General features: G+C 39.2%; 1 protein-coding gene across 8 annotated transcripts in view; it reads left to right on the plus strand.

The window, feature by feature from the left end:
• Cald1 (caldesmon 1) overlaps window positions 1–26883 on the plus strand; it is a 203886-nt gene that overhangs the window by 22569 nt on the left and 154434 nt on the right. For 2 of the 8 annotated variants that reach the window (XR_002484622.3, XR_002484624.3), the window contains exon 1: window positions 4491–4806. The exons of 1 other annotated variant lie outside the window; for it this stretch is intronic. The gene's annotated coding sequence lies outside the window, so the exon portion shown is untranslated. Of the gene's footprint in view, window positions 1–4490; window positions 4807–26883 lie in introns of those variants that run through there. 5 more of the 8 variants (XM_040291403.2, XM_040291402.2, XM_013361079.4 and 2 more) reach the window with 5 other exon arrangements.

Below are 26883 nucleotides of genomic sequence, written 5' to 3' on the forward strand. Positions count from 1 at the left end.
AATAACATATTTTTCTATTTTATTTTAAAATTTGAGCTGGCTGGTTACAGGGACTCTGGATTTTTGCATACTAAACTTGAGTTTCCAACAATCTTGCTAAGCTTTTGTTGGTTGCAATATGGTTATAGATTCTCTTAAATTTTATACATAAAGATCATTTCATAGCAAATAAAAACATTTATTTTTCTTTCTCATCCCAGTGGCTCTATTTTCTAATTTCTTTGTCTTGGTTAGAACTTTCAGCACATTTTCTAATTGTACGAGAGGGTAATTAATTATCCTTGTTTTTTTAAATTGGTTATAATGAAAATGCTTTTAACCTTTTATCAATGAGCACGATGTTTGCTATAGATTTCTGGTAAATGTCACTCATTTAGTTTATAAAGATTCTCATCTTAGTTACGAAGAGATTTTTTTCTACAAGTGATTATAAATTTTACCAAATATTGAGATGATTTTTCTCTTTTCTTTCTTACCTTTATTTTTTTAAAAAAAATCTTAAGCTGCTTATGTTGTATATTATAATCAACAGACTTTCAGATTCTGAACCATCTCTGCATTGGTCAATTTGCTAATTTTTAAAAATCTAGGCTTATGTGCATTTGGTCTAAATTTTTTTTCTGTGTGTGTGTGTGCGTGTGTGTGTGTGCGCGCGCGCGCGCGTGCATACTTTGTGGTCTAGTTTTCATATCAAGGATTCCTTTTTATCAATTGGCTCATTTAGTCATACGTGACAGTAGACTCCATGTTGACATAATTATAAAAGCATGGAATATATTTTGTTTTAATTCAGGCCCCAGTATTTCTCTTCCTGCTCTTTTCCCTCTATTCTATTGATCTTCCTACCATTTACCCATATTTTTAAAAAAAAAATAATTTCTTTTTTTTTAAACATTTCTTAGTTCTCAATGGACCTCTATTTATTTACATGTGATGCGGAGAATTGAACCCAGTGTCTCACACATGCTAGGCAAGCCCTCTGCCACTGAGCCACAACCCCAGCCCCATTAAACTAATTTCTTGTTCATATCAGGATTCTACTAGTTTGCTTTCATTGTTTTATCAGTTTGGGTGTCTGGAAGGTTTCATTGGACTAAAAGAATGTGGGAGGGGTTTCTGCAACATTTTAATAGTTTCAAATCCTTCTTTCTGTTCAATGAAGTAGATATTTTCAAGCAAGTAGATAGTTCGTGGACTCAACGAAATGATTCTAATTTTCCCAAATTGACACATGAACAAAATACAATTGCTGAACACTAACTTATATGATAGCAAATGCTCAGAACTAAAAGATATAATGAATCATCCAGATGTTTCCAAATGTTTCTTTAGATTTATTATAGTTTGATTAGGCAGATATATCCTATGATAGACAAGCTATTCTTTCCTGGGATGATCGTTGGGGAAAAACATTCCACAGGAATTTCCTATATAAATCCTATGTATTTTTACTTCTGTTTATAAATGATCTCTGGAAAAAAGTAAATAATATGAAAGTAAAATTTTCCATAGCAGCAACTGGCAGAGATTGGAGAACATATACTGTTTTTGTTTTCCTTTCCTTTTTAAAACAATTGGATTGTTTTATAAAAAAGCAAGAAGGCAAAGAAAGAGGATATTTTCTATATCATGATCATAGTGTATATTACATGAAATGTATTAGATTATTCTTCCAATCTCTAGTTCCTTCACAGTAAGTTCATCTTCAAACACAGAATATAGGCTTTATGATTGCTCATCCACTATATGCTGTATGTTAGGTATCCAGAATTTATCTAGGGAAACATACTTCTTTCTTCCAAAGGCATAACCCAAAAATATTTAGCCGTTTATCTTCTAAAAACCATGCAAAATGCATGTCCCTTGCATGTTTCCTGTTGATAATAGTTTCCCCATTTGTAGTACAACTTTTCTTTCCTCTGGAAAGCTGGTACTTATTTTATTCATTGCTTGCAAAATTGTGCCCTGATGCTGTTCAACCAAAGGACATGCCTCATACAAGTGAGGAGAGTATCGCTCAGGCTATAATCAGCTACAGCAATGGAAAATAGCACTTTTGAACAGGACTCTCTGAGTTCTGGGCAACACTGCCAGAACATCTCTGGACAGAGGTCACATCTAGAGTTCACTCATTAAATTGCTTTCCAAACTCGCTGAGATCTGCCCTACAAAGTCTCCAAGCTCAGCCATTCACCACACTAACAAGTATTATTCTATCTTTACAACCTGTCCAGATATGGGATGTCCCCAGCAATAAAACTGGCTGTATTCCAGAAGTTTATTTTCAAGTCATTTATTTGGAATCAGAAAACATTTTCCCATAGGAACCATTTTATAAATGGTGTTGTTCCACAGATGCCTGGTTGAGCTACATTGAATTTGAAATGTAATTTTGACTGTAGTGTTCCCACCGACCAATTGTTTATTTAGTTTCTCTGGGAAAGTGCATTCTGATTCTAACTTAGGATGCCTGAAGCCTGCCTCTTCCTCTTCCTGGTAGCTTTTGTTGTAGCTTTTTTGGGGGGGCTCTTTTTAGCAGTGGTAGTTGGAAGAGGGGAGGGAGTAAAAAGCCTTCCTAAGAAAGAGATGAGCGCTGGGGGTGGAGGGTGGTGCACAGCACCACCAGCAGCTCAGGAGGCTGAGGCAGAAACTTGCAATCAAGGCCAGCCTCAGCTACTTAGTAAGACCCTGTCTCAAAATAAAGAGGGTTGGGGATGTGACTCACTGGTTATTATGGTTTGGATGTGAGGTGTCCCTCAAAAGCTCATGGGAGAAACAATGCAAGAAAATTTGGAGGGACAGGTTATGGGAGCCTTAACCCAATCAGTGAGTTAATTCCCTGAAGGGATTAATTAAGTGGTCACAAAAGGCAGGTAGGATGTGGCTGGAGGAGGAGGGTCCCCTGGGGGCATGCCTTTGGGGTACAGATGTGGGGAGCTGAGCTTAGCTCTCTCTACTTCCTGGTCATCCTGTGAGCCGCTTCCCTCCACCACACTCTTCTACCAGGATGTTCAGCCTCAGCTCTGAGGAACGGAGCCAGCGGTCTATGGATTGAACGCTCTGAAACTGTGAGCCCCCCCCCCAATAAACTTCTTCTTAAAATTGTTCTTGTCAAGTCTTTTAGTCACAGCAGTGAAAAAGCTGACTAGAACAGGTCTTAAGCATTCTGAGTTCAACCTGTGGCACACACACACACACACACACACACAGAAATAACGGAAGGAAGGGAGGGAATAAGGAAGGTAGGAAGGGAGGAAGGAAGGGAGGGAAGGAGGGAGGGAGGAAGAAAAAGAAAAGGATGAGTGTACAGAGTCTATATAGATATTTCTGGGTGACTTCTTAATGGCTGGAAGGCTGAAGGAGGAAGCCAGTCATGTGATTCAGCTTCTTCCCAGTTCTGAACAGAACATAAAGGGCAGGAGCTTTGGCTAAACAGATCATTTCTAACTCAGATCTTCATGAAGAGGGAAAGATTTTGTTTTTCTTAAAACCTTCAATTTTTGAAGACCCAGCCTCTGGACTTGTAATTAGCCAGGGAAATTATTTAAAATTTCTTTGTCAGTGATGAATCACTGTCCAAACACATAGAAATAATGAGACATATATTTTGCATCTATCCCTGGACCTGAAAAATAGTAGGTATTCCAAAACAAATATTTTTTATTGAATTAAGTACTAAAAAGTACTAGACCACAATCGAATGCATGTGTGGGTCGGTTAACTGCATTCTAATTGAGCATCTCCTAATTCTGACCCTCCCATAGCACACTCTTTGAAGAAGTTACTGGAACATCAGTCTTACCTGGGGGCAGGTGCTGGGTCTCCATGCCCTCTCTGTTACATATCAACTTCTAACACTCTCTCTCCACTGCCAAGACTGGGGAAATAAAAAGGTATAGCAGGAATAGTTGCTGTGACAAACCAAGAAGGCTATCCTACCCTAGGACCCTGGCCGGCACAGTTTCTAGCACAAGGTTTATTCTGGCCAACATTGCCTGCTAAAAACGACCAATGCACTTTTTTTTTTTTTGGTCAGTCGTTTTTATAACACAAGTAGACATATTTTAGGGGGCTGTGCCTCTCTTCCAGACTACAATTTAGCCTGTACAGCAGACCTGGGTCTTGTCTATTTCAGGTTTTCAAATTGCATAACAATTTAAATTCATTTCTGTACTTGCAACTACTTTAAAAAGAAATACAGTATGAAATCGCCCTCCACTCAAAAGCCTTCCACACTCCCAACCCCCATAAACATATCTGTTAATTTTCATTTGATAAACTGCTTTCTTTTTAAAGCTCCATTTGTGTTCTTCAAGACAGCCTCTTTCTCCAAGATTAACATTTCTTCTGATTGCTCCTGACAATGGATACACTTCCAGAGGCCCTGCTAAGGATAACCAAAAAAGGGCATGGAGCAGGCTGGTTTTGGCAGCCTGCTCGGCTGTTTCAGAGCTTTTTAGGTCTTGGTTTTTCTGATGAGTGATTTCCTGAGCATGCCTGGGGAATGACAGGCATCTGCACAGGCCCACAGCATCACCTTGGCCAGGGTGTCGTCATTGGCTGCTTATTAGAAAAACTACAGGACAATGCATACCACTGACTGCCGGCTGTAAACATAGGGGATATGTGTTCACTTAGCATGGACTTCTGGGAGGGGCCAAGGAAGGGCGGTCTGCAGTTTTATTGAATAGAGCAGTGTGCATTCGGCTGCCTGCCTGCCTGCTTGCTCTCTTGCTGTGCTCCTGCTTAAAGGGATCAGCCCTTCCTTTCCCACGGAGTCCTGGGGAAGAGATTTCAGCCGAGGAGGTAAGGCACGGGGGCCTTTTTCTTTTCTTTTCCAGAGAAGCTGGGGACTTTTCTCTGGGTTTCAATCAACATTCCTGGCCAAGGCAGCCAGACATGCAAGATCCTTCAAGGCAATAGACCATGTAAATTCTCGGAGTTAGACTGGGCTTCACCACCCTGCAGATGTTCCCAGAGGCGAACAGGGTGAAATTTCAAGTTTTGTTTCTAGAGTTGGGACAAGAGGAGAGATCACATAGTGACTTGTATCAGGGAGCACTGGCAACGTTGCTTCAGATGTCCTTTTGTTTAGGAGAGGGACGTGGGTTTGTACCTGATGACCACAGGCCAGGGCTAGCGGGCGGGCTATGCCACTCAGCAGCTTCTTCTGCATCTTTTATTATCAGATTTTGAAAGGAGTTTTGCTTTAAAAGTAAGAGCAACAACTATTTATGTTGATGAGAAGCCAAAAAGTGATGTGTGTGTGTGTGTGTGTGTGTGTGTGTGTGTGTGTGTGTTTAAACCACATGCATTTCTATGTTATTCTGCAAACAAGAACTAGACTTTTGGAGCTGGGGAAAAAACAAATACAGTCAGAGGGTTCTAGCTCTAGTGATGGTTGAGTTAGTGTCACTGATCTGATATTTACTAAGACAGAGGTTGCCTACCCTGATCTGTTTCCTATAAAACCTAAAAACAAGAGTATGCATGTGCTAGTGGGTGTGTGTTTAGAAATCATAGTTAACCTCCTACCAAACTATTTCTCAAGAACTCTCATTTTTCTGTTTGAAAGAGTGCCTGACTATGCCTGGAGAATTTGAAAAAAAAAATGTGGGTTGGAGATGTGTTCCAGAAAGGAAGGAGACAGGCTTTTATTTCAAGATAGACGTATTTGGGCATCTTAAATAGAAGCACAGGCAGCTAGTTGGTAGTATGGTCTGCAATTCCTTTTAGAAAGAGCTGATTGTTACAATCACCCTTTAAGGGTGGGGGAATTTTAGTGCTGTGGCAATCCAGGGTCAAAAAAGTGGATAAGAACAAAGTACTTGGTCTTCAGAGATCTGTCTGTTAACAAGACTATGCAGATGAACTTATAAACGGAAACAGCAAAATCCTTCTAGTGTTTTTGGCAAAACCGGACATGTGTGGCTAGATCTTATGTGGAGAGAAGGGCAAATCTGATAATTTTTTTAAAATAATATGGATATGAAAGGCTACCACTCCAAATGACAGATTCCATTTGATTTTATTCCATGCAATATGGTGGTTTGGGGTTGAGATTCATTAATCTTTTCTCTTTGTATTTAGAAATTGGGGATAATTTCTTGAGAATGTCTCTCTCTGCTTCTAGAAGTGATATATGAGAACAGACTTCCCTGTGAATTTCTTTCCCTGGACTAGTTCTGAGTAAGTGTGAGAGGAAGGCTGCAGGCAAAAGCTACAGTTTGAGTATTGTCCTTCCCTCGAAGAGATCAAGTTCCAAACTATTTTCACAGTGTTTTTAATGTCAATCAAAATATGGAGAGCATTTTTTTTCAACTGTACTCTAAACCATGTAGGGAATGCAGTTTGGAAGGAAATCCATAATCTTGGGATTTGAAGATAAATTCCATTTGAAACCAACATCTTCGAATCCCTGAAAGTTCAGTCTTTCTATGACCACTCTCTCCCATCCCCTCCTGTGCCTCCCACCTCCAACAACCACAAAAACACATTTTAAAAAAAACACACACAAAAAAACCAGTGTACATGTTCTACTGTAGATTGAAATGTGAGGATTTTAGTTTCTGTTGAACTTTAGGCAGTTATTTGGGTGTCATTTTGCTGTTGAGTATTAGCTATAATACATCTCCCCCAAACAGGGAGGCAAACAGACTCAATAAAACCACACTGCGAGAACTTTCATTCTATTAAAATCATTTAATAAAGAAAAATATGATGGCAAAATTCTGGGACAAAACATTAGTAAAAGAGCTGGACACTCAAGAAATGTACAAGGGATTGGCTATAGGTAAAGTATAGAGTTGTTTCCATTTCAAAGCCAATAGAATGGGGAATTTAAATAATTCAAATGAAAAAAAAAATGACATGATTTTTGCATTAGAGGGAGAAGGAGAACCATATTCAAAAGATTTAAATGAGATACATGAGAGCTTTTCCTGACAGGGGGGCCATTAATAATTCTTATTGACCTCTGTGACTGTCCTGAAGAGCTCCTGCTCTCTGCATATGAAATAAGTTGGTACTGTGACATGGCATAGAAAGTTCCAGAACCTAGCCTGGGTATATTCTGTTCTGATGAGTGAAATGCACCTCAGAAGTCCTTAAAAAAGAAAAAGAAAAAGAACATGTAGTTGTCATTTTCATGGTAGCATGATAACTAGTTTGTCACTCCTTTAACAAGACAGAAAAGTGACTTGAGATGGGTCTGAGAGAGGATTTGAGAGTTTCCCATCTGCCTGTTGTCTGTCACTGGGTTAGGAAATGTGGTGGGGTGAGGCCATGGGGGTTGGGGAGATGGAGAAAATGCTGACGAAGAGGAATGCAAATAGCATGGTAGACTAAGGAGGAGGTTAGAAAGATACTGCCAAAGAATTTTTAGACTTTCAAAAGGGGTTTTCTGGGTAAAATCTCTCAGATTCTGAAAATAGAACCATTAGCTTCTTAACAGAAAGTTCTTCATCTGCCAAGCTAGCCCAGATGCCCATCCATTCTGGGTGCTGGGTAATTTAAAGAGATGCTTTTAGCTCAGCCTTAACTCTTGAGCACCAAGATGAGACCTCACTTGAAGTTTTGGTTCCTCTGCTGAAATGACCCTGACCTCTGCAGAAGGCATCAATTCTTTGGTCACATCTGCAGAATGGATCCGGTAGTGATTAATATCTCTAAGTGAAGTGAGCCTTTGCTCTTCTTCCCTGTAGGCTAAGTACACTGAACTGCCTTCAATTGGAGTCCTCTGGACATTATGTTCCTACCTCTTACCTACTATCTCGAACTATTTCCTCCTTCCTCGTACTTCCATCCTTGGGTGCTACTTTCTGGCTCCAACTTCTTTCTAGGTCCCTGGTTCCATAATCTGGTGAATCATGGGTCTAGCCCAATGTAGTCTGAAGTCTGGTTTTGATGATCAGAGACCAGGAGAAAAATAAACAACAGGAAGATAAGCCATCAGAGGTGCAAAGCAATATCTAGGAACCAGGAAATCTGAAGATCCAGATGAGCAGAAGACCAAAGACAAGTGCTGACAACAGAAAGGCCTTAGTAAATGAGGCAGCTTCTTTGCCTCCAGCCAAAAGCATGGAATTAATCCCAGCATGTCAAGCCTGGGCCTTGTCGGGAGGATGAGGTAATCAGGAGCACCTGGCTGTGGTTCCTGTTGGTATTGAGACCAGACTGCTGCACGGAGCTTGCCTCTCACCTCTGAGGGCCTCAGTCTTTAGTATCCCCAACTGTCACTGAGCCCTGGTAGCATCCCTAACTTCCTCACCCCACCCCTCCACCCCACCAGCTCCTCGATTCCCTAACCAAACATGGAGCTTTCCTGGTTCCACCCTGGAAATGGACAGGATCCGGGCTCTGGGATGAGGCCCAGACGACGGTGTAAGTGTCAAGCACTGGTTCTAGATAGAGGACAGCTGCTTGTCTTTTTTAGGCAGAAGGAGAAAAGTTAAAAGAGCAGGCAGCGTTGAGATTAGAGCATTTTCTGTAGTAAGGGGCCACAAGCTTTCAATTGGCTGGGGGAGGGGGGGCAGGAAGCCTGGAAGCCCCAGGCTATGAGGAGGAAGTGAGGAGGCTGTCCTTCTGGTAGGATGTTTTGCTCGGGTGCTTGGAGACCTTGGACCATCTGATAAGAACTCTGAACCCTGAGGTCCTTTGGGAACCCACCCTTTGTGATTGACTGGTAAGGGACCCACCCTTGAGGGGCTGGAGGTAAGGGCATGATCAGAATATAAGTGGAGATGTGCTTCTTGTTTCTCAGATCTGGAAGGAAAGGGAGACGGGTGTGCATACACAGATACAGAGGAGGAGACTGCCTCCTTCGGCTTCCCTTCCAAAGAAAAGGAGATCATCAGCAGAGAAGAAGCTCTTTCCTTGTGGGTAGCTCACAGAGGCTAGAGACACTCAGGAATGGCAGCTCTTCAGTGTACTCCCAGAGAGCACCGAGAGATGAATAAAATGATTGCTAAGCAGCTGTGAAGCAGAGCTTGGAGGAAAATAATTTTTTAAATATTTTAAATAAATTGGGTATTCTTTATAAGCACCCATTTTAATACATATCTTTTCTTTTTTTCAAAAGAGTGTGACTACATACATCAATAATGGAGAACTTGAAGATGATTTTCTTTTTAATTGTTTCCTGAGGCTTCTGGCCTTGCTTTGTGAATATGCAGATGAGAGCCCTTGACTAGAAGGGAATCATCATACTTGAAGAGGAACGTATTAAGTAGGAATATGTAAATTAGTTCCTTTTACAGCCACATGTAACATCCCTTTTTGCTTCCTTCAACATATTTTGCTGAGGAAGTAGGCAGACCTCACTTGCATGTTGGGCAGGATCTGGGGAAAGCACCCACGGGGACCAAGGGCCAGAAGGCATCAGTGTTTCCCTGGGATGCACATAAAGCAGAAAAATAGGCTCTGTGGTAAATTACAGCTGGGTGAGAAAGGAAAAGTAGGAAACAGTCAGAAGTCAGGTAGTTTTAGAAATGAAGACCTTACTGAGCAAGACAGTGTATGGTCAGGTAAGATGCAGTCTGGGGAAACAGATGCTTATGTTCACAAGCTTCAGAAGCTCAAGTCAAGGGGCAGGATTATAAAACACATGTGGAATAATAAAGGGATGGAATCACATGGAAATCCAAAAGCCAAAACAGGACCAGAGAGTCCACAAAGAGTGAAATTAGCATCAAGGTGGGTGCAAGGGTCTCAGCAGAGAACTCTATCTCCACCCAAGGTGTTTCCCGTCACAGAACTCAGCTTCAGACTATGTCTGCTTCTTTCCACTGTCCTATCACCTGGAAAATTCCTTCTGTGCTTCCAGGTCAAATTCTGAGAGAGGAGATCGGATGAATTCAACCAATAGCTTTATCTTCATTTGCCAAATCCCTTAGCAGGAAGGTGTTAAAGATACTGATGTACCTATGGATGAATTGCACCAGTTGGCCTGGCTGCCACTCTGCTCCAATCAGCCAGTGGTCACCTCTGGGCATAGAAAAGCCCAGTGTTTCATTTCAGTTAGAAGAGGCAGTTGGGAGTGGAGGCCAATCAGCTGGCATTTCCAACAGGTCTCAATGTATATAACTTGGATTGTGCTGTGAATATACTATTCTAGAGAGTGGTTTACCTAATACCAGGGTCTTACAGTTCTTGGTAAGGCCCAGCGAGCCAGTCTTAAGGGAGGGTAACCTCAAATTTTTCACCACTGATAAATGAAAAAATAAGAATTCATCCATTTCGGAAAGATTCTAGAGAAAAAAGCACTTGGAGCATTCTTGTTGGCAAGAAACTTCATGAGCCACAGGTATGATATGGCTCACCTCCAAATGAAGGCAATCTTTCAAATTTAGTAAATAATAATTTAGCAATTTTAATAAATGAAAACCAATACATCTCAGTGTAAATTACAGTACTTCAATCAACAGAATGCAATAAAAGCCAGTGTACACTTAACCGGGTGTTTCAGGTCTAGGCAATATTTGCTCTGTAATCCTTCATCCGCTGAACCCCTGTCCTGATGTCTGCTCAGCAGCATCCCCTGTGTTCTGGCCAGATCACATTTGGAGCATCACGGTCACACTCTTTAGAGAGGCATTGACAAACACCCATCCCAGAGTCAGCATCAAAGGCTGGAGGGGCTCAGCAGAGCAAAATAGATGAGGAAAAGATAAAGGATCTAGACCTGTTTATTCCCAAAGAAATAAAACTAAGGGGCCACCTGTATTCCTTCTGATATCTGGAGTACTTTTATGTGAAGATGGGAGACAGCATATGTGTTTCTTGAGAGAGCAGAATTGAAGACATGGATCCATGGAAGTTTTAAGCTGGGCAGGACTTTAGGATATCATTCAGCCCAGGGAGTACATCTAGTTTTCCATTTATATGCCAGATCCAGCCAATTGGTATGTTAAGAAAGTTTCCAAGGCTGTGTTTAAGCTTACAGGGGAGAAAAAACCTGCTGTCATTGGTAATGATCTATGGCAAATGGAGCCATAGCTTCTTAAGAGCCACATTTTGTACTTGGTCACTGTAGTCTGCATGTTCCTAATATTTGGGAGGCCACAAGTTATTTCACGAGGTAAAGAAATCTGTATATGCAGCTAGTGCTTTTAGCTAACTGGGTCATAAAACATGTCACACAATATGTGCCACTATTTTTCTAATTGTGCAGAATGTACTCTGGTGATGAGATGTTAATTTATATACAAGAGTAGTTGGATTCATAGAAACTTCTGGTTTTATGTTTTCCTAAGACATAATAGGAGGGTTGGGCCAAAAAATTGGGGATCTTACGAAGAATTTTTTTTTTTTTTTTTAAAGAAAGGAACTGGGCTGAGGAGGTAGCTCAGTGGTAAAGCATTTGCCTAGCATGCACGAGGTCCTGGGTTCCATCCCCAGCACTATACATACACACAAAAAGGAACTGGTAGTCTACTTTTCATTTACCAGATGAGAAACTAAAGCCTGGCCACACACACTAAGTGCAGTTATTTATGTATTGGTAAGTTTCTTTGATTAATGTCTGTCTGTCTTTTTGGTCAGTAAGATTCATAAGGGCAGGGAACATCTGTTTATTTCATTTGTGTATACCCAGTGCCTGGACACATGGTAGAAGCCCAATAAATATTTGTTGAATGAAAGAATAAAATAAGCAACTAGATCAAGATCATCCAGTTAACTGGTAGCAAAGATGGTTCTAAAACACACAGCTCCGAAGTCCCAGGCAGTTAACGTTTTTGGTTTCAAAGATTGCTTTTTTCTGATAATAAAAGAGAACAGTACAATTCACAAATGTGGATTATACCATGCAGCCCAATTTGCCTGCACACCAGTGGCTCTCGAGCAGCATCTGTAGAGTTTTTTTGAAAATATACGTCCCTGAGATTTGTCCCCTGGAGGTTCCAATTCAGTAGGTCTCGCTAGAGTGAGGTCTAGGCATCTGTAGTTTGTCAAAGCTCCCTGGTGGCACTGATAAAACATCCTGGCTCAGAAACAATTCTGAACACCTACAGTAACAATAATTTATAGGAGAGGTATGGAGTTACTTATTTCTCAGAAGTCTATTTGTTCAGATTTAAATGATGTTTTTCCCTAAAAGCTACAGATGTATATCCCAAGTCATCAATTTTACCAAAGAGTCTCTTCTGAAGAGCCAGAAGACTTATCTTGAAAATTCCTCCAGCTTCACCTACTCTTTTGGTTTAAGCACAAAGCTGTCAACCCTATGAGGTTCAAGGTCCTGATGAGATTTCCAGTGGTTGCTTTTGTAAAGCACTGGAAATATGGCAGGAATAAAATTTCTCATGGTATTTCCACTTCTTGTTCCAGCCACTGTTACTAAGTGAAATTTAGACTTGGGAGGAGGGGTAAATCTAGGAAAATTTTTCTTTTTAAGTATTTCTGTCCAAGGATGTTTTGAAAATCAGTTACTTTAGGTATTTCCCTTACCAGGAATCGTAGAAGATGTTTTTCTCTGTCTTCCATTTTGTGATCAGGATTTGCAAATCCTAAGCAGGAAAGGAGAGATGCCTCCTTCACCTGCACCCTCCATGCCCCCCCCCCCAGGCTGTGACCATCACAGCCTCAGGCCTAGATGCTTCTCTGGAGGCCCTTTCAGAAGTGCGGGGCCTCTAACTGGCAAGTGTCTTCTGGCAAAAGCACAGAAAATTCTACCATATTCAGAGCACTGAATACATACATTATATTCACCCCAAATTGTAGCTCTAAAGGTTTGTCTATATGAGTGAACTTGTCCAATACGAATGACAGAATTTTACTGTATTTGTATCAATGCTATTTGGTTTACAAGGTGCTTATGTTGTGTACAGGGAAGCAGAGCTTGTTGGAGAAAGGAAGCTAAAAATGAGTTAAATTATGTCCCACAGCTGTACACAAACAGCATCTGGACTCCTCTCTCTCTGCTCTGATACTACCTCCCTTTCCAGGTACCCTCAATTCATACTAACTCCCGAAAACTGATAGTTAAATTTTCAAGAATTTTGGGATCTGGTTTGTAAAATAAAAGCATTACTAAAAGTTAAATGATATAAATTTAAAAATTGTAGTAAAAACCAGGGTAATTAATATTCAAGATATATCCCTTCCTAATTATTTTACTCTACTATAATCTGTTCTCTTGGGGTTAGTTACATCTACTTAGTCTGTATGATGAAAATTCTGTGTTATGCTTTGCAACCCAGATTCTCCTTCCCAATTCTTTGTTCAGTGATGTCATGTTGGGAGCTTGAAATTGACCATAATGGAAGGATTTATATCAAAGAAATTGGCACTTGCTACAAATCAGACTTCCCTTCCTTCCAATAAGAGTTTGTTTTTAAACATTTCCTAACATATCATTGACCCCAAGGTATGGAGTAGCAAAATTGGCCTTTTACACAGGACAGCCAATCAGAACACCTCTATCATTTAGTTGCATGCATATTCATAATTTATGTATGTTTGTTTGCTCATTTATGATTTCCTAGAACATTTATTATTTCCTAGATCATGTTTTCTAGAGTATGTGATGCTCCTGGAACATAAACATCAGGGAAACAGGGACTTTGGCTTTTTCAGTGCTGTGACCTGAGCCTAAGAAAATACTATGCTCCACATGTACTATTAGTAAAAGAGTAAAAAGAATAAATGTCTATGATATTTTTAAAAGAAAGCTGAAACCAATGTTTATGCTAGAGCTCATGAACCCTTCATTAATTGTACCACTATACAGTGCTTAGAATAATGTGTGCCACATGCTAAGTAGTATATTGATATTTATTAGATACAAATAAAGTAATATTTATAACAAGCAATTTTCCGGATGTAGAAACTGAGTTATAGTTAGGGTAGGTACTACATCTGAGGTAACAGAGCTAGTGCAAGGCAGAAGCAGGATTTATACCTGGATAATCTGTGATCCACAGGCTTACCTTTTGTGCTGCGCCACCTATCGCTAATGACTCCAAGAGACAGAGACCCCTCTTTTATGTGTGACTCTGGAGGTGCGATCTATTTGAGAACAAATTTTCCAGTCATGAAGACCTGAATTTGAATTTCAAATCTGGCGATCTCTAGCCTGTCTGTTCTCTTACAAAATTGGGATATTTTACTCCTTTATTTTACAGTTTTAGTAACTATTAGAAGTAGTATTTCTAAATTTCTTTGTACATAATTTACACCAAATTACAGATTGTCAATTATCCACTGTGACTTCTTACAGAGACTCAGTAGGCATGGGGCCCCCTTTAGTCCCGTGCCCCTTGCCATGTGCTCTCTGGTCTTCCTTCCTCCACGGCCATCACAAATGTGAAATAAAAGGAGTCTGTTGCTTTCAAATTTTAGTTCACCAGGAGGTAAGACTAGGACCAACAGACACAAGTTCTAGGAAATTGCAGGTGAGAATAAGCATGTTCTAACTAGGTCTGTCTCTGCAACATCACCTTCCCCTGCAGAAGACAGCCTCCATCATCTTCAACCCATAAGTTTAAAGTTTACCCTTCATCCTTACCTATGGACCTGAGCCACCTTTGTCTGAATAATCTTTATGTAATATGGCCAATTATTCCTGAAGCTTGGTTGTTTTATAGGATTTCAGTGTTTTAGATCTGGAATGAGAGAGAAAGAAAGAGGAAAAGGAGGAAGAGGGGAAAAGAGAGCTAGGAAGGGGTGGAGAGAGAGAGAGAGAGAGAGAGAGAGAGAGAGAGAATGCAGAACTTGGGAGAAAGTGTCAGAGGGTGAAGAGCAATGGATTGCTAGTTATCCTGAGCCCTTACAGGTTGAGGATGGTTGAGAAGGTAAGCTAGCTCAATCAGCTACTTTGTTGGGGTACTTGCCATATGATATCACTTTGCAACTGAGGACTACACCTCAGAGCAGTAAAGTAAACTGAGTAACTTGCCCAACTCACACAACTGGCACGTGACTGAGCTGGATTCATGGCCACTGCCTGACTCCAACCCTTTTCATTCCTCTACAGCTGTCTGTTCTGTGTCTTCCCTCAGAAAAGTGATGGAAACCAGAGCAGAAGGTTTCCATAACCAGTCATTATAATTTGTCACTGAGCCATACTGCAGTTCAAGGAGACAAGCACATTGTCACTCTCTGCCATATAAGGACACAGAACTAAACACCATTTCTTACACTACTGACTCAAGCGATTGTTCAAGTTAGAGTCAGACGGGGCAAGGATCTAGGCTTAGAGCAGTTAGGGAGAGGGCCACAGAAGTACTTCTGTGTTTCCCTTTGCTGGTAGCAGAGAGATTTGCACATTTCTCCCTGACTCCAGGGGAGGTATGGAATTAGATACTGAAAGATTAAACTAGTTGGACAAGTGCTTCAAGCCATTTTGTTGTCTAGGTATATCAAATTTAGGTATTAAAAAGGCCAAGATGGGGCTGATTCTTTGAGGATTGGATGTCCAACTCCAGAATTTGGAGTCCAGTTGCTTTAATGGTCACTCCTAAAATATTATTTATTAATAACACACCTTGTTTAAGTTTGACCTTCTTGCCCAAAGCAGAACGTTCATGTGATCACTCTTTGCCTTCGTAGTCAGTCACAGTGGGGACTTCAGAACGCAGCTCCAATAACCAGTTTCATGGAAGAATTGAGGCATGAGTAGCTGAAACAGTTTACTCAAGATCAGCCAGAAATCTTGCTGTAGGCAGCACCCACTCTTTGAGATAGTTCTAAGAAGAATTACTTAGTTTCCTCAGGGAAAGAAAAAAAAAATTAAAGTCTAGCCAACATCTCCAGACTCCTATCTTTGGCCAGACTGCATCTGGGATATTTATTTCCTAGAGCTACCATAACAGAAATGAACAGAAATGTATTTTCTCACAGTTTTGGAGATTAAAAGTCCAAGACTGAGGCATCAGCAGGGCTGGGTCCCTCCAGGGCTTTGGGGAAGGCTCTGCTCCAGGTATCTCCTGGGCTTGTAGATGGCTGCGGTCAAGTTCATGTTCAAGTGGCATCCTCTCTTGTAGGAGTCTAGGTCCAAATTTCCTATTATAAAGTCACCATTCATATTGGATGAACGCCACCCTAATGGCCTCTTTTCAACTTGATCATTTCTGTAAAGGCCACAAATAAGGTTACATTTTGAGATGCTGTAGGTTAGGACTCTGACAATGAATTTGGTGGTGGTGGGGGGGAGACATAATTCAACCCATAACATGCTTCAGTTCAAAATCATGGTCGAAACCCATGTGGCATAGCTTATAAAACTCGAAGTGCAGAAGACTGTTGCTGGTGCTATTCCATCTTCCCTCTGAGTCTAGGGAATTCTTTGCTAGAAATCAGTTGGCTTTTTGAACTTGCCCTTGACATTTGCTTTCTGCCTTTCGCAATGTGAAATTCTGATCCAGTGAGAAGTCAAAAGAGGTCTCTGAAATGACGCACTGAGGCGCAGCTTTGCATACTGTGGCCTATCTGTGGAAGGCTGGGAAACCACGGTGGCAGACAGTCTGGTATGTGGCCATCAAAGGTGGGGGAGGGGGCTGCTGGGAAGGTTTGGCTGAGACCATCTGCGAGTCTGGAAGGCAGAGCCAGGAAAGAGGTGAGCAGCTTTGGAGCAGCTGAGCGGGCCAGGGAGGCAGCCACCGATGGCCTGGTGTGGTGTTTGCACAGGAGGAATGAGACTTATACACAAGCTGAACACAGCCACTAATCCCCAAATACAGGGGAAAATACTGGAAAAAAAAAGTGTGCTCTCAATCCTTTGTTTGTGGCCTCAGTTTCTTCCACCTCTCCTCTATCCATCCTTTGCTCTCAGTGCCTCTCTGGCCTTATCTGTGCTGGCCCAGTTGATCCCCAGAGCTCCCATGTCACGCCCTGCCTCCTTTGTATTCCCTTCAGCCACTGCTTCCTTCTCTCCTGTCCTTCAAACTCTCCTTGGTGTCCCAGCTTTGGTCTTGCCCGTGACTCCTCTCTTAGGCCAGAGACGATCTGGAGAGTCACTGTACCGTTTATCATCTACACTGGTCACTTCTGAAGGACAACTTCCCTAAAATAGGAGCCCTACCTAGGACCCTGCCAGGCAAACCTGGAGGGCTGGGTATCCTGTGCCTGGTATAGGGTGTCCTGTCCCCCACAAATCTCCCTTCACCTATCACTGCTCACTCTGTTTCTAGACCTTCCTGTTTAAACACTTTGGATGTTCTGATCCTTCTTTTAATTTCCTTCCAAGAACTTTACCTTTAGATATTCAATATCCTTTAGATATTGAATATCTCTCTTCCATAATCTCTTCACTTCCTCAGTCTCCTCTACTCTGTAACTTGTCTCACTGTTTAAATTCCTTTTTCCTTTTCCTCTTCACCTCCTCCCTCCCTCCCTCCCTCCCTCTCTTTCTCTCTCTCTCCCTCCCTCCCCCCCTCTTTTTTTAATTTATTTTTTTCCATAATGCAGCTCAGGGAGGTCATGTTTGTCTGCCATGATACATATGGGGTATATATCCTATATTTCTGAGACAAATCAAGGCACAAACTGACCACATGCGTGTGTGCACACACCTCAAAATAAACCACCAAATGCTACAAGCTGCTTGGGGTCTCAGAAGAGTCCTGAGTGGACTGTCCACCACCTCAGCACCTCTGCCAGGGTCTAGACAGCCTCTATACCACCTAAATACCTGTAACTATCGTGTGTACGTGTCTCAATTCAAAGTTCACACACTTCCTGCATGTGCACACCTACCCTAGAGTTGAAGACAATGCAGACATGAAGTGACAAAGCAAGCAGCATTGACTTCATTGTGACCTCAGAATCTGGATATTCTGTCCTCTAAAGCAGCATGCACCAGAGGCCTAGCAGGGGTTGCTGCAGGTTTCAAGAAGAAATAGTCTTTGAGGCTGAAATCTTCAGTAGCTTTCAAGCATAGCTCTTTGTATGAGTCAGTCACGTGTGACTTCCGGTCATTCTGAAAGGTCACTGCAATAGTCAAGGTATCTGTGTCAGACTCTGGGTTGTGCAGGGATGTCCTGGAGCTCCTTTTCAACTCTGAGGGGAGAGGAGGGACGCATCCCTCTTGCTGACTATGGAACATCCGTCACAGATGGCTGAAATAGAGCACCCTGCCAGCAGGAAGAAGCCACACTCGTTCTTTCATTTGTTTACTTATGTATTTGGGGATTTTGACTGAATAATTTTCTTTTTTGCTTTTTCAAGTACCCTGAAAATAATTGGCAAATAAAGAAATAAGATACTTTATGAAAGAAAAGAAGAGCCCTGTTAAATTTCTTCCTCCTCTTCTTAGTTCTCGCCCTCTTCCTCCTTTCTGCTCAGTCCTCTCCTATTTTTTCTTTCTCCTTCCTTGAGATCTATACAGTTGGAAACATCCTATACCATTTGGGTGCTTCTGCTTCAGTCATGGTGGCCCGTGGCTCTCATCCTTGCACGTGTCATTTTGGGTTTGCATCAATCACAAAGATTGATTGTAACAAAAAATACTTCACTCTGCAGTAGTCGTGGCAGGGTTAAATGGCAGTATTCATTCATTGCCCTAAGATTCGGTGAAGTAATTAGTATCTGCAGGCCTGGAGCCCTGACCACCTGTATTTGGTAAATAGGAAATGAAGAGTTTAAGAGTTTGTTATTTTTGGTTTTTATTTCCCAAACCTCCATGCCTTTCCACATACCTGCTCTTAGGCATGTGTTAAAATACAGCAGCTGCTCTTTCCATTGGGAGGAATTTCTAGCTTGCTAATTCTCTTTTGAGAGTGTGTTTGCAATGAGATATAAGTTTTAGATACCTTGGCTTGCAGAGGACCTCAGAGTTCAGGTGGTGGTCTGTTGGAAAAGATGCCCAGGTCAAGACTCCTGTCCTTAGCAGATAACCTGTGTCACTCTGAATAGCCTATTGGGCCATTCAATGCCCAGTGCCTTGCTCTGCTCTATAATGCCTGGGTAGGGAGCAGTGTAACTTTAACACAGAGGGACTTTAGGCAGTAGAGTGTCCCAAAGCACACCCATTGTTTTCTTTCCTTTTTCCTTTGAAACAGAAGACTTGCTCTTTAGTAATTTGGGGAGATGTAAGTCCCATATTTATAAAGGAAAGTCTAGACTCAAAGTTCAGATTTGAGATTTCCAGCAATTATCCCTTGAGTGACAGCTTCAGTTGACTCTGACTTTCAGGGCTGTCTCAACCCCCGTTCCAGCCTTTCCTTCTTTCCATTATTTTAAAACATTTTTTTTTTAGGTATAGATGGACACAATATCTTTATTTTTATGTGGTTCTGAAGATGGAACCCAGTGACTCCCATGTGCAAGGCGGGCACTCTACCACTGAGCCCCAGCCCCAGCCCCTTTCCATGATTTTAAATTTAATTTTTAAAGGATGCAATGCATGTATATTATTTTAAACTAGATGTCATATAAAGGATTAACATGAATAGTTTCACTGCTAACATTATCTTACATTATTTCCTCCACATTTTAATTTTTAATTGACACATGATATTTATACATATCATGATACAGTATGGATAATTTAATACATGTAATGCAATTTATAATGTTAGGCTTCTGGGATAAGCATCTTCCTTTCTATCCTTGTCTCTAAAAGCAATATGACAATCAATCATCTTATTTAGAGACACTCTGAAACCCCACAGTGTTGACAAGGGATGGTTAAAACAGATTATCATCTAATTGAACCTTTCTTGCTAATGTAATCAGAGACGTTTTAAAAAAGGTTTATGTGAAACCAAAACACATAGTGAACAATTGTAGAATCTTAGAGTCTTATTGCCCTTAGATTCACTAAAATATTTTGCACCAGCATCTAAATTTTTAACATATGAGATCACATGTGTGAACATGCTTGTGCTTTGTAATCTCTGTTTTTAATATCTATAGCTGAATGTACTAAAGTGTAAAAATGTGCTCAGAATGTTAAAAAAAAAGAATGGAAGAAAAGCATATTTGAACCTAGCAACTGTGCTTGGGGTAAAGCTTACACAAGAAATCATATGGCTGGGTCAATTTTTTTTATTAATTTTATAAATAATGTCTTATTTTAGAATACTTTTTGATTTAATAGTTGCAAGAATATATCAGAATTCTCATATACCCTACACCCAGTTCCGTCTATTGTTAACTTTACTATGGTTCACATTTTTCACAAATAATGAAACAATGTTATTATATTATTATTAATGGAATTCCATACTTTATCTGGGTCTTCTCAGTTTTGACATAATGTCCTTTGTTTTTCAAGCCCCTTGGAACAATATAATATTTCATATGGGAAAACTTTAATATGTACATCATGGAGCTATTGAACTCTAATACAAGAGTGGAAATTGTATTAGCCAGCTCTTTTTCTTGAGCATGTGTTTCCTGGACCAGCCATTTCTTGAGGAATTTCCACCTGAATTACTCTAGGCTTCCCCTGGTCTCTGGTTTGTTTCCCTTGAGACCACTAGCAGATGCCTCAACCTGCTCCACCCTGATGCCAGATGCTGGAGCCCTATTGCCAAGCCACCAAGGCAGCAAACAGATGGTAACACCCAGTGCACAACGCCCCCCCTCCCCGCCCCCCAGCATTACCTCCCACCACCATGGTTCTACAGTTTTAGGCAGAAGCATTAGTGTGAAAGATCTTACCTGCTGTTGAGCTGCTGAAGCTCTGCTCTTAAAGCTGCAGCACACCATAATTTGCTTGTGAGAGTTTCAACACTACTAGAAGTAGGGGGTGGGAAGAGGACCTGACCCTTGTTCCCCCTGAACCGTGAAATCAAAAGATTGGGCAGTTATAAAACAAAACCCCCACATTTCATGAAAAGTTCCTGTTAGTAACAAATAAGCTATGGAGATGCTTGCTTCCTAGAAATCACCTCAAGTATAATCTTTCATAGACTCAGCCTCCAAACTTTTTTTGAAATATGAGTTAGCAGTAGACAGTGACAGAATCCATTTAATTTTGTTTCTGCGTTTATACAACTTCATGACTCCAGACAAACAACTTGGTATTTTAGGGCATCGATCCTCGTAATGAAGGGATTGGATTAGATGTGGCTCTTACCTCTGAACTTTTCTGATTGGTGGTTCTGTATGTCCCCCCAAAAGGCTCACTGTTGTCCTTTCAAGGCTACTTTTTTATTGTTGTTGTTCCAGAAATTGAACCCAGAGCCTCTTAATCACGGAGCCACATCCCAGCCCTTTCTATATTTTATTTTGAGACAGATCTCACTAAGTAACTTAGGGTCTTGCTAGGTTGCTAAGGATGACCTTGAACTTGAGATCCCTCCTGTCAAGGCCACTTCTTTACTGGTAAGCTTTCACTACAAAAACTAACTATAATTCAGGGGCTTGTTATGGATGAGCTGCTTCCAAGTACACCAGTTATTTGATTTATTATACTTTGTTTGCTTTTGAAGTCAATTCTTGGTAGTGATACAATCTAAAAACGTGCAACTGAATTGAGAAAAAATAAAAATAAAAACAGATAAAGCTGAGGAAATGCAGGTATCTTCTTTTTGCTCTTCCTATCAAAAAATTCAATGGGGGGACAATCTACTTATTAATGAATAATACGAACAGTCTTGTCTCAGAGAATTTCCTTGAAACCTCCTGATAGCAATAATATCAGCCTGCTGAAATGGCTATTTAAGCATCAATACACGTGATAAGAAACACTTTTCATAAACAGAATGATTGAATCAACTGTCAGGAAGCCATCAAAGTCAAGGAAGAAAGCCCAAGCCTTGGGGTGGAGATGGTTACTATGTTTGGCCATCTGTTTTGGTCTTTCCTGTTCCACATGTAGCTATATAGTTTACATAAAAGTATCTCTCCAGAGGATCAGAAAGAACAGATTTATTGAACCAGATGTGTGTTAGCATTTCTACAGGTGTGGCTCTGCAGCTGAAAGAACATGTTGTACCAGGGATGGAGTTTCTTATTATGTAATCAATATAAATTACCGCTAGACTTTTACAGAGGTTGATAAAGCAAACATGTGTCATTTGGATTGGCCTTCTGGTATATAAAGAGACCTTGATTCACTTGGGCCACAACGTGAAAAAATGTACCATTCGATATTTATAAAAGACTTGGTAGAAAATACCACGACAGTGATCAAGAGATGTTGTTCCAGCTCCCGAAAAGAGGCAGTTGCTGATGAGGAATGGAAGTCACGTTTTTGTGGTTTTCTTAATCAAAAAAGACGAGGGGGTTGGGGGTTGTAGCTCAGTGGTAAAGCGCTTGCCTAGCACGTGGGAGGCACTGGGTTCAATCCTCAGCACCACATAAAGGGCTGGGGTTGTGGCTCAGTGGTAGAGTGCTTGCCTAGTACATGTGAGGTACTGGGTTCGATCCTCAGTACTACATAATAAAAATGAACAAATAAAACTACTTCCTGCCAAAACTTAAAAAATAAATAAACAAAATAAAGGTATTGGGTCCATCTACAACTAAAAAGGAAAAGTAAAGAGAGAAAGATGAGGAACAGTTCATAACTTGTTTTGAAGTCTCTCAACACCTGATAGAAAAGGGCCAAGGGAATGAAAAGTATTTAGAGGAGTAGGAACAAAAACAAACAAATAAAAACAGTACACCAGAAAAAAAGACGAAGAAATAAAATGGTAGAATTAACTAATCCAAAGAGGAAGACATCTTTAAGTAGTACAGAACGTTGGGGCTATAACAAAAACAAAGTCATCCCTTTGGTAATTTGCAGAACATTTTGACAATTGTACACAGAATTAATTTTTTTAAAAAATTTTAGGCAAGAAGAGGAAAAATGCTGCTGGTTAATAAATTTTGTATCAATACCGTGTTTACCATAAATGTTTTAAATATGTTTAGAGCTTTAGTGTATTTGTGCTAGATTTTACAATAAAACAAAAGTGAACAAGTCTGCTCTAGAACTTCTAATTTGCTTAAACTTTTTCAATTCAGATTAATTACCCCCAAAAGAATACAAACAATAAAAGAGAATAGTATACTCTACTATGTATAACTGTAATGCTTAAATAGAATAAATTATAAAAAGAGTAATCACATTATTCAAATCTATCCTTACTAGAAATTAAAAATTACTAAAAACTAAAAATCTCTTAACCTATTAATTTTTGAGACAGCTGTGTTAATATCTTCCACAATAGTTGTAGATACTGACATTTTTCCTTGGTAAAATCTGTCATTATATTGGGCCCATATCAAAGGTTATGTTGCTGGATACATATAAGTTCATGATTTTTAAATTTTGCTGATGATTCTTTTCATTATCTACCACGTAATTCAACTTAAAGCACATCTTGTCTGTTAACCTACCTACCTTTCTTCCTTCCTTCCTTCCTTCCTTCCTTCCTTCCTTCCTTCCTTCCTTCCTTCCTTTCTTTCTTTCTTTCTTTTTTCCTGGAAATTGAACCCAGGTGTGCTTTACCACTGAGCTACTTCCCCAGCCCTTTGGGTTTTTAATTTTGAGACAGGATCTCACTAAACTGCTGAGGCTCTAAGATGCTGAGATTGACCTCATATTTGTGATTCTCCAGCCTCAGCTTCCTGTGTTGCTTGGATCAAAGGCATGTACTACTTTGTCTGGTTTATCTATTAATATTTCTACATGTCTTTCTTTTAATTGTTATTTACCTAGTACATACATTTTAGCTCTTTTATTTTTAATATTTCTGTACAATTTAATGTTGATTTCCCATAAATAGCATAAACATTTTAGATCTAGTCAGACTTCTGTCATTTAATATATGAGACAGAGCCAATACATTTAATGATGGCCAATATAATTATTATAATTGGTGACATATAGGATATCTAAAAACAGAATACACTTAATTTTAAATGATAGGTGACACTTTCAAATATTTGATATTTTTCTTCAAGTTTCTGGCAACATTTCAGGTAAGTATCTCTAAACTTAAACAATGAATCCACTTTTTTTATCTTAAAAAAGTATAATAAATATTACTTTCCCTTGATTTTCAAAAATGTTAGATCTTGTGTAGTAAACTTTTTCTACAAGTCATATTGAACAGATTATTGGGAAAATAACTAACCAACAGTATAAAAATGTTGATTCAGTATCTTCAGTTTTTAGACACAAGATAGTCTTATTTTTAAATTTTTATTTTGCATTTTTCTCTCTTTCATACATATTCTTTGCCCCTTTATTTTCTCATTTTTATTATGTTTATTCTCTTAACCTTTATTGCTTGGAGAAAAATTATCCTGTTCCTTTAAAATTTAACATGCATATTATACAAAGGATAAAGTTTGTTTTCCCTCTGAACTATCCCTATTTTCCTGCAAGCTGTCATTGTTTAATGCTTTATTTATGCTTTGTAAATACTGAAATTTATTTTTATTTATTTATTTTTTGGTACAAGTAATTAAACCCAGAGATGCTTAACCACTGAGCCACATCCCCAGCCCTTAAGCCAATATTTACAATAACCTATCAATACATTTTATTGATTTCTTTGATTACCCTTGCTTCTAGCCTTCCACTCCTCCTTTCTGAGTACAAATTCCTATTCATTGACCTTATTCTTTAGTAACTGCTTTAAAGAGCAACTTTGGGTAGTAAATTATTTGTATGTAAACTGTGTAAAATACACTTTTTAGTTTTCTTTCTTTTTGTACTCTTGAACATTAGTTTAGCAGGGAATAGAATATTTTTGATCTACATTTGAAGATACGAGTCCATTTTCTTCTAACATATATTATTATTTAGGAGAGCTTGGCTGTCAGCCTAGCTGCTCTCTTCTCTACCAGTACAATATATGTTCTCTCTCTTGTAGTTTTTTATAGTTGAAGTACAGCCATGCATCATTTTGACAATAGGAATATATTCTAAGAAATGTGCCACTAGTCAATTTTGTCATAGAACTTACTTTACACAAACTTAGATGACTGTAGTATCACTGGGTGGTATAATCTTCTAAAACAACCATAGTATACACAGACCAATATGTCATTATGTGGCACATGACTATTAAAGTTAAATTTGCATACAGGAAGAAACTCAGATTTTAGGTATACTATATTGTACTACATGTATAGTGCACTTATATAAAAATCAAAACAGTAGATATTCATTGAATGTAGGCAATGGAGAATGTGAATACACAGACACACACACAAAAAAAAACACACACACACACTTCAGAATAGTGGATATCTGAGGTAAGCAATAAGATAACAGTGAATCCCCATTGCTTATCTTGAAAAAGTTAAAAATTGCATGACAACATTAGAGAATAGTTTGTCAATTTCTTCCAAAAGCAAATGTATCTAACCTTAGATTCAGCAATTCTACTTCCAGGATTTTACCCAGAAGAAATAAAACTATATACACATAAACATGCAACACACACACACACACACACACACATATGAAAAAAGGTACTTGTATTCCCCATTACCACATTGCCTATGTCATTGCCTGCCTGAGACATAAACTGTTCTAATTGCTATCAAAATAGATTAGATGTATCTATTCTTGAAATTCATGTACATAGAATCAAACCATGTATTAATTTTTGTCTGTTTTCTTTCATACAACTTGAAGTTTTTATGATTTATCCATCTTGTTGCATGTGTAAAGCTGTTCTTTTTTTAAATGATGAACAATATTTCATAGAACTAAAATATTTTATTTATTTATTAAATATATTTTATTTTTCATTGTCCTGTTAATGACCATTTGAGTTGGTCCAAGTTTGGAGTATTGTAAATAAAGATACCATAACTTTATATATTTCTCTCTGTGTGTGTGTGTGTGTGTGTGTGTGTGCACATGTGCGCATGTATTGTATGTTTGTATTTGTAAATTTTTATTTTTCTCAGGCAAAAACCCAGAAGTAGAAATTCTGTTTTCTAGGTTAAGTAGATGTTTGCCTTTGGAAGAAATTGCCAAACTATTCTCTAATGTGGTATGCCATTTTAAAGTTTTATAAGCAATAAATTAACATTCCAGTGACTGCCCATCTTTGACAATACTTGGAATATTTAGTCTTTTAAATTTAAACCATTCTACTGATTAAGTTTTCTCACTGTGGTTTTTTTTTCTTATATTTGTTTAATGATAAATGATAGAGCATATTTTGTGTTATTTACCATTTATATATCTTCCTTTAAGGGTAAAGTTACAACTAATGCCTTATTTTTAATTTAAACTTTTATCATTGTTATTTTGTGGGAGCTAATAATACATCTGAATACAAGTCAAATATAGGTAGTAGGTATATGCTCCAAGTCAGTAGCTCAATTTTTCATTTTCTTGACACTGTCTTTTGACAAGCATAAGCTTTATATTTTTATGAAATCCATTTATCAACCTTTAAAATTTTATGACTTGTGCCTTTTCTTTTCTTTTAAAGAAACATTTGCATATTTGTGTGTTGCCAAAATAGTCTCCTGGTTTTCAGGAAGTTGTATGGTTTGGGGTTTTTATGTTTAGACCTATGCTCCATAGGGAATTAATATTTGTGGGCTATGTCATGTAGCAGTCGAGCTTATTTTTTTTTCCCATTTGTTTATCCAATTGTTCCAGACAGTTTGTCAAAAAAAAGGTTTTTTTTTCTCCATAAATTACATTAACTCCTTTGTTGAAAAATCAATTGACTCCTGTATAGGTATTGTTCTGTTTCTGTAGTTTCTCTTTTGTCCCATATGTCTATTCGTCTGTTATCACACCAACACCAAACTGTCCGGATGACTGTGCCTTTTACTGATGTTAGATGTTTCTTGTTACTTTTCTATGATTCAAGAGAGGGATTTGCACTTTTATAAACCTCCTTCTTCAACATACTATTTTCCTCATCCTTCCAACATTGTCAGAACTGAGAAAATATTGCTCCTAACTGACCATGTAGTATACTGTGGTTACATTTTATTGCTTTAACACTATCTTTCTCCCTACTC

The sequence above is a fragment of the Ictidomys tridecemlineatus genome, chromosome 2 (assembly GCF_052094955.1).
Source record: "Ictidomys tridecemlineatus isolate mIctTri1 chromosome 2, mIctTri1.hap1, whole genome shotgun sequence".
Classification (NCBI taxonomy): Eukaryota; Metazoa; Chordata; class Mammalia; order Rodentia; family Sciuridae; genus Ictidomys; species Ictidomys tridecemlineatus.